This window comes from Myodes glareolus, chromosome 2 (genome assembly GCF_982192425.1).
Source record: "Myodes glareolus chromosome 2, mMyoGla1.1, whole genome shotgun sequence".
NCBI lineage: Eukaryota > Metazoa > Chordata > Mammalia > Rodentia > Cricetidae > Myodes > Myodes glareolus.
In genome coordinates, this window is record NC_142027.1 from 65,768,234 (window position 1) to 65,776,734 (window position 8,501).

The following is an 8,501-nucleotide window of genomic DNA, read 5'->3' on the forward strand; positions in this document are numbered from 1 at the left end:
AAAATGTTAACATGAACAATATCAAGGCATAATAGTACCTTGTCTTCATGAACATGCCTTTTGCTAATCTGTCTTTTCACCTCACCTGCCCTTCTTTTGTCTACAGTGGAAGAAATTCTCCCTTCCCCGATAGGCCTTGGTTTAGCAGGTACAGAAAAAAATTATTGGAGTTATATCTCTATGGCAAAGTCACAAACATAAATTCTATGTTGAAATGAAACTTTGAAGAAATGGATCCCCTGAAATATTAATGCTTAGCTATAGATAGCTACATATTTAATGTATGACAAGTCTGAGTGATTCTCACAATAATAGTTAAAAGGAAAGAAAGCTACAAGGTCCAGCTAAGAAGAGATGCCTTAAATGTGATCTAAGTAGTGATAAAATGAAATACAGATTAAAACATAAGAATTGTTCTCAATCAAGTTAGTAAGGTTTTTGTTGTTGTTTTGTTTGTTTGTTTGTTTGTTTTGAGACAAAATAAGATTTCTCTGTGTAGCCCTGGCTGTCCTGGCCAAACTGTTGGCCAGGCTGGCCTTGGATTTAGAGATCTGCCTACCTCTGCCTGCTGAGAGCTGGGATTAAAGATGTGCACCACCGTTGCCTGGATAGCAAGGTATTTTCAAAATGAGGATAATCAAAATATTTCCATCATACTTTTCTGGCAGGGGAGACATCATGATCATTAAGGTAGCTTTCTCAGGGCAAGGCTCACCCATTGCACACGGGATGTGCTGAGCTCTATGGTTTTTCCAAATAAGGGAAACTGGACTGCATATTCTGTGGCATGGGGGACTACATTCCTCATCTTCTCTGAATAAGAAATCATCAGCAATATCATATTAAAACAATGCAGACATTTTGAAAAGTAAGTTGGCAGTGTAGGTTAGGAGGCACAAAGAAGTTCGTAATTTTAATTTAGCAATATAATTGAAGAAAAGAAATATTGTCAAATAAGAAAACAACTGCAATTAAGAAAAAATTCATCTATGCTTTATTCATAATAGAGGAAAGCCGAGGACCCTGAAAAAATCCAACTATTTAAGTAGAAGTATGCTATAATACATTCATTTGATATATTCTGCGGTTGGTATAAATGGAGAAAAACACAGGATGTCCTACAGTGGGTAAAGCTGTAACAATATAATTTTTTAAAATGTTTTCATTTTGTGTGTGGGTGTTTTGCCTTGCATACGTTTGTCTGTGCACCACATGCATGCAGTGTCCTAAGAGGCCAAAAGAGGGCGTCATATCCCTTGGGACTGAAGTTGCAGACAGTGTGAGACACTGTGTGGGTGCTAGGAGTTGAAGCCTGGTCTTCTGCAAGAGCAGTCAGGACAACAACAACAAAATAATGCCGTATCTATTATTGTAATTCTTCAAAGACAGACTTTTTTTTTAAGTACTAGAAGAAAATACATGAAAAAGATAATGATGACATTTAGGGTAATGAGCATGGGAGCTTTGTCCTTTTTCTCTACTGTCTACATTTTGTAATGTAACTATTTTGCTTTTAAAATGAAAATATAATCTATTTGGGGGCTAGAGTATTTGTTTGAAGTTTTGTTGTTTTTTTATTTTTAGTTGTTTTTTTTAATCAGTGCAAATTTTAAAAAACTGCATATATGTCTGTGCATCATGTGTGTACCTGGTGGCCACAGAGGTCAGGAAAGGGAGTCAGATGCTCTGAAGTGGTGAGTTCGTTCAACTGGTCATGAGCCTCTCACTGGGTTCTGGGAACTAAACCAGACTCCTCTAAATGAGCAGTCATTGCTCTCAACTGCTGAGCCATCTCTGAAGTTCTCTCTGTCTTGGAGGTTTATTAGGCAATTTTTCTTTGCATTCTTTTCTAATGTTGCCAAGTCTCAGAAGGCTGAAAAAAAAACAGACAATTTAAAGTAAAAATTGGGAGAAAATTTTTAGGTAAGATGTTGTCTGTGATGAACTGATACGAAAAACTGAAATACTAATTGTTTTATAAGATTTTAATGTCTTTAAAGCATGCTGTTGAAGATAAGGCTTGGCCTTTCTGAGACATGAGTCTAAAAGCATAAGAATCAAAGACAAAAACATGATGACCTGAACTGCATCACAATTGAAACCTTTTATGCTTCAAAGGAAACCAAAAAAATGAAGAGCTGACCTACAGAGTGGGTGAAAATACTTGTCAGCCAGAAGACAGATACTGACTTGTATCCAGAATACACACACACACACACACACACACACACACACACACATCTCAACAATAAAAAGCTCAATTTTACTTATTCATCTATGTATTTATTGGTTGTTGGGACTTTGTTGTTTTGTTGAGACAAGGTCTCTTTACATAGCCTTGACTGGGCTGGAACTCCTTATGTAGACCAATCTGGCCTGGAAATCATAGAGATCGTCCTTCCTCCAGAGGGCTGAATAAAAGGTATATACCTCCACACTGACCCGATATTTAAAACAAATGTGTTTAAACGTTTCCTCAAAGGTATACAAATGGCAGACGATCCCATGAAATACTCAGGGAGGTACAAAGCAGAACAGTGAGACAGCACTCGTTCCCCTCGGACCAAATGGCAGGCATCAGCTAGAGTTACAAGAATAGAGAGATGTCAGAACCGCACACATCACTGGCACAAATGTCACCAGAACCCAACTGCCTTGGAAAACAGACTGGAGGTTCTTCAACAAGTTAAACATACAATTATGATATGAGTCAGCATGCATTTCTGGGAGAATGAAAACATATGTCCACCCCAAAATATATACACAAATGGTTACATTCTCAGTCCCATAGCAGAAAACACCCCAATGTCCATCAACAAAAGAACGGCTGACAAAATGTTCTATCCATATAAGGAGAATATTGTGTGGACTGGAGTCTTCATGCATGCACTGAAAGCATGCTGAGTTTATGAAACTGGTCACAAATACCACGCTCTGTGTGACTTCTCTATGCAAGATGTTGAGAACATAAAAGTCTATAGAGACAGAACATAGGTGAAGTTACCTAGAGCCAGAAGTCAGAGGGTAATGTCTGGCCAAGGGGCTGTTTGGAGGGAATAACAGAAATAGTCTAGCATTATTTGGACAAGTTTTTTGTTTGTTTTAGTTCTTGTTGTCACTTTGTTTGTGGGTATGACCTGTGATTGAACCCAGTCTCATTTGTTTGTTTGCTTGCTTGCTTGTTTTCTATGTCACTCTGGCTGTCCTGGAACTCACTGTGTAGACCAGGGTGGCTGTGGACTCACAGAGATCCACCTGAACTACTCTAGAGTGCTGGAATTAAAGGTGTGCACCACTCCTCCCAGTTGGAACCCACTGCCTTATGCATGCTAAACACATGATCTACCATTGAGCTACACCCCCAGATGGCATTCCAAAATTGATTACAGTGATGGTTATGAAATTCTACAAAGGTATCAAAAATCACTGAATGTCTTAAATGGGTGAATTATACAGTAAAATTATATTTTACTAAAGCATTTTTTAAAAAATGATACCTATATTTTGACCCAACTATAAGAAAGAAGAAAAAGGAGGGGTGGCTAGGTGTTATAACACACCCTTATAAATCCAGACACGTGGGAGACTGAGGAAAGAGGATTGCTCTGAGTTCAGACCACCATGGGCTATATCGTGAGCAACAGCTCAGCTGTGATTGTGTAAGAAGATCCCGCCTCGATGAGACAACAGCAGCTGGCCAGATGGCTAAGTGTTAAGAATGCCTGCTGCAAGTCTTGGAGAGAGCAGGGATACAAGGAATACCTAAACATAATAAAGGCAATGTGCAGCAGGCCTGTAGCCAATATCAATTACATGGAGAGAAACTCAAAGCAATTCTACTAAAACCAGCAGCAAGGCAAGGCTGTCCACTCTTTCCATATCTATTCAATATAACACTTGGAAATCAGTAACCCTCCTATATACAAATGACAAACAGACTGAGGAAGACAACTGGGAAACAACACCAATCACAATCGCCACAAATAATATAAAATATCTTGGTGTAACTCTAACCAAGCAAGTGAAAGTTGCCATTTTGTCATATTAACAGTGTCCTTTGCTTTACGGAAGCTTTTCAGCTTCATTAAGTCTCATTTATTAATTGTCGATCTCAGAGCCTGAGCTATCAATATTCTGTTTAGGAAGTTGTCTTCTGTGCAAATACCTTCAAAGCTATTCCCCACTTTCTCTTCAGTATATCTGGGTTTATGTTGAGGTCTTTGATCCACTTGGACTTGAGTTTTGTGCAGGGTGATTAAATATGAATCTATATTTATGGAGTCAATAGGAAATTTGCAGGCAAATTGATGGAACTAGAAAAAAACCACCATGAGCAAGGCTACCCAGACCCAGAAAGACAAACATGGTATGTACTCACTTATAGGTGGATATCAACTGTTAAGTAAAGAATAATCACACTGCAATCCACAGACCCAGAGAGGCTAAGTAACAAGGAGGGCTCAGGGGCAGGGGGACACATGAATCTCCCTGGGAAGGGGAAATAGAATAGATTTTTTGAGTGGACTGAGGGCAGTTGGGAATGGAAACAGGAGGGATAAGGTGGAGGAGGGAGGGGTTGAGGGAGAGAGCACAGAGAGAAATGACGGGAATGGAGGGACATTTGGGGGGCGTGGAAAACTAGTACAGTGGAAATCACCTGGAACCTATGAGGGTGACCCTAGCTAGGACTCCTAGTAATGGGGGATGTGAAGCTGAACCATCTTCTGAACAGGCTAGGCTCCTGGCCGTGCGACTGGGACACCGATCCAGTCACAAAACGCTCTACCTACAACATATCCTACCTGCAAGATATGTTGGAGCAATGGTGACTCTGAACTTGTAAGAGTGGCCAATGACTGATCTAACTTGAGGCCCTTGCCATGAAAGGGAGCCCATGCCAGACACTGCCTGGTTGGCCAGGAACCTGGAGCTGGAGGACCCAGGGACCTAGAACAGAACCAAACACGACTGTAAAACGACAACTAATAATAATAAAACAAATATATTTTAAAAGTCAATGAAACGACTCCTAATGATATTCTGATATACTCATAGATTGGTGCCTAGCCCAGTTTTCATCAAAGAGGCTTCCTCCAGCAGCTGTTGGGAGCAGATGCAGAGAACCATAATCAAACATCAGGCAGAGCTTGGGAAACATCACAGAAGAAGGGAAGGAAGGAGTGTAGGAGACAGAGGGATCGAGGACACTAGGAGAACATGGCCCACAGAATCAACTAAGCAGGGCTCATAGGGGCTCACAGAGACTAAAGTGGCAATCATGGAGTTTTGCGTGAATCTTTACTAGGTTCTCTGTATATATGTTGTGAATATTTAGCTTGGGGCTTTTGTGGGACTCCTAACAGTGGTGATGGTGGTGGTGGTAGGAGACTGGGAGGAGGGAAGCGGGGGAAATGGCCATAGGGATGTAGTGTATAAGAGAAGAAAAAGAAGGCTTGCTGCCCTTGCAGAGGACCTGAATTCAGTTCTCAGCATCCACATGGGGTGACTCAGGGGGTCTGACACCCTCTTCTGGTCTCTGCAGGCACCCCAACATACATGCACAGGTGTTCATACTCACACATAGGCACTCATAGACTTAATTAAAATTTTTAAATTATATCTTTAAAAAACAAAAACAATAAAGGAAGATTGCTAGCAGCTGTTTGAAGAACTCAGCATATAATAATAAAATAATTGTAAGTACTTTAAAAAGGATTTGTTTATTTTTATTTACTTATATGGGTGTTTTGCCTGCATGTCTGTGCACCATATGTGTGTGGTGCCCTCAGAGGTCAGAAGAAGACATTGGACTGGAGTTAGAGAATATTGTCAGCCTCCAAGTGGGTTCTGAAACTGACTGCGCTCTCTAGAACAGCCAGTTCTCTTAACCACCGAGCCATCTCTTCAGCCACTCCCTCATAGCTTCTTCACGATAATGAAATAATCATTTTCTCCTGTGTATGTCAACCAGCGCTTATAAATGTCATTCGAAAGCCAGTGAGGCAGAGCAACGCGGCCCTGAGGAAACTCGGTAGTACGCATACCCAGGAGCACACAGACCTAAGAGTGTGCAGATCTGGGAGCACACAGATCCCAGGCACGATCCTCCATCCAAGCTGCTGGTAACTTTTAACTGAAACTCCATGGGCATTCCTATGACCTCTGTGCCTTAATTTCTTTTCCTGCACAAAGAACATCATGATGATTCCTCCAAAATGGGTTGTTCTGAGCATCAGTTGAGTCTGTGAAAGTGTGGAGCGCAGGACAGGGCAGAGAGTAACTCTGCATGCAGACTACCCAGTGGATGTCCTGACAGTCGTGGGACTAGACCAGAAGTGGGTGGGAAGTAGTGGTGCAAGCTGTAGTCCAAGCACCAGGAGGCAGAGGGAGGCCAATCTCCGTGCACTGGAGGTCAGCCTGGTCTACACAGCAAGACTGTATACACAGTGTGTTCATCTACACCGCACATTCTAGGACAGCCAGGGCTGTATTGGGAAATCCTGTCACAAAAGGAGCCGAAGCGTAGAAATAAAGGATCTACAGTGCAAGAAAGGCTGTGCGCCATTCTCCTCCCAGCCCGCAGTATGGTTGCAAGGCCATGCGTCTACAAGTCGGTCGATTGGAAACGAGATGAGCAGGGTGGACACCTCCCAACTCCCAGTTTTTTTTTTTTGCAGAAAATGTTGGATGAAGCATCTCTTTAGTTTTTAGTTCTGACTCTTTTTCTCTATGAGCTCTGTGGAGGCCAGTAAGGAAAGCACTTCTTCCTGTTTTGCTGCTATTTGTGGTTACTTTCTTTTGCTCTATGTCTTCTTTTTAAAATTCCACCAAAAGTGAATTAGCAAATTTAGATTCTTTTCTTTTTGAGACAGGGTCTCTCTACTTAGTTCTGACTGTCCTGGAACTTATTCCGTTGATCAGGCTGGCCTTGAACTCAGAGATCTGTCTATGTCTGTCTCTGAGTGCTGGGATTAAAGGTGTGTACCACTACATTATTGAAAATATTTGGGGTTCAAAAATTATATGTAAGATATAAAACAAGTGACTTTAATGGAATTTAAAGTTTATCATCAACAAGACTGTCCTATTAGAAACATCAAACACTCTACAATTTTACTGGGCTCTTATTACAATAACTAGAGAAAAATTAGGATAGATCGTTGTTCTTATTTTTTTTAATTAACCTTTATTTTTATTTTATGTGTATGGGTGTTTTCCTGAATATATACCTCTGCACCATGTGCATGCAATGCCTGTGAAGGACAGAAACATTGGAACTTCTGGGACTGGAGTTACAGACAGTTGTGAGCCACCCTGTGGGTGCTGGGAATCAAGCCCAGGTCTTTTGGTAGAATAACCAGCATTCTTAACCGCTGAGCCATCTCTTCAGCCCCTCATGCACTTTACTAAGCCTATATTTTCTGCTAAGATCAAACTGAAAGTCAAGATTATTCCTTTGAATGGCTTGCATTGTGTGCCTATCAACCAATGGTCACATGTTCGAGGGAGATTCCCTGCCACACACACAACAGGTTAAGGAGCACTGTTTGAGGTAGCACTATTTCTCCTGGCCAAAATACTCAGCCACAGAAGAAAACAAGTGCAGGAGAATTTGAATGAATCAGAGTCACACACATTGATAAGAAAATACTTGCAAGTTTTCAAATTAAAAAGTAGCTGAAAGTACATGGCTGTTTATATAAAGCCCACATTTCCAGAACAATGCAGTCATTTTGGCTGCACACGTGAACAGAAAAAGAAAAACACAGGGGCTGACATGAGGATGAGAAACATGGAACCAAGGAAAACAGTGGCTTGAGAGGTGGAAGGGGATAGACACACACTCACTGTGGTTTATACTATCTTAGTGCCTTTCAAACATTATTTCACATTTCAGAAATTGTTTTTAGAGAAAAACTTTAGAAGCATATAATTAGCCTTGTCATTCTACTCTTTGTAAATCTCTTTAAGTTATAAACTAGCACATTTTAGTGTAAGTCCTGCATGTGCAATGCTTTCTCTCTCTTTTGTCCCTGTATTTTACTACCAAAATGAACAGAAGGGAAGCTGGAAAAAGGTGTGATATTATTTCAGAAGTAGTGAACTGAGGCGTTCTCTGCTGAGAGCCAGAACATGAAATGAATTAGGTTTGCTTCAGTCTGGAGTATTAATTGGATTTAATTATTTATGAGCTCAGTATCATAACGGTCCATGATCCTTAAAAGAACTAATCACATTTCAAAGGGCACCGAAAACCATATAAATGCAATAAAGTCTCATAGTCTATTCATCCTGAGGTCCTATGGAAAAGGGATCTACTTAATACCCCAGACACTAACCTGGGCTTTGACATCAGGTGCTGTACAATGTCATTTAACACCTACAGAGAAACAGCAAAGATTACACACATACTACAACCCAACACATATTTATAAAGATACGTGCCCATTAGCTTGGAAAACATGAGTGAATAGCCACAAATAAAATATATATAAATATTT

At 40.6% G+C, this 8,501-nt stretch overlaps 1 pseudogene; it reads left to right on the top strand.

Moving 5' to 3' along the window:
- Window positions 1–653: 653 nt before the first annotated feature.
- LOC125413263 (U1 spliceosomal RNA) lies at window positions 654–807 on the top strand (annotated as a pseudogene).
- The last annotated feature ends 7,694 nt before the right edge of the window (window positions 808–8,501 follow it).